Genomic DNA, 362 nt, shown 5'->3' with positions numbered 1-362 from the left:
GCCCCGGGCGCATGACGTCATCCCGACGGGCTGTGCCCTCACGAGGGCGCCTCTCCGACAACGCCATCGCGCGTTGCTAAGCAACTGCCACGTGTCGCTGCGGGATGGCGCCTGCGCTACACACCCCCCCACCGCCCTGTCCTCAGCGCGCGCATTCTTAACGTCACGGGGAGACCGCGCCCCTCCGCAAAATGGCCACAACCATTGGTCGAGCAGTTAGCCAATCAGCTAGCGAGGCATGTTCCCGCGGCGACGCGCGCCTGCTTTCGAACAGTCAGCAGAGGCGGGTTTGCAGCGCAGCCGAGCGCGGCTGGGGCGGGGCTAGCGCGTCCCGCCCTCCCGCCTTCCTTCTTGGGCAGCGA

Source organism: Egretta garzetta, unplaced genomic scaffold (assembly GCF_000687185.1).
Source record: "Egretta garzetta isolate BGI_Z169 unplaced genomic scaffold, ASM68718v1 scaffold287, whole genome shotgun sequence".
NCBI classification, from domain to species: domain Eukaryota; kingdom Metazoa; phylum Chordata; class Aves; order Pelecaniformes; family Ardeidae; genus Egretta; species Egretta garzetta.
The sequence above is the reverse complement of the archived record's forward strand: the minus strand, read 5'-3'. Positions refer to the sequence as shown.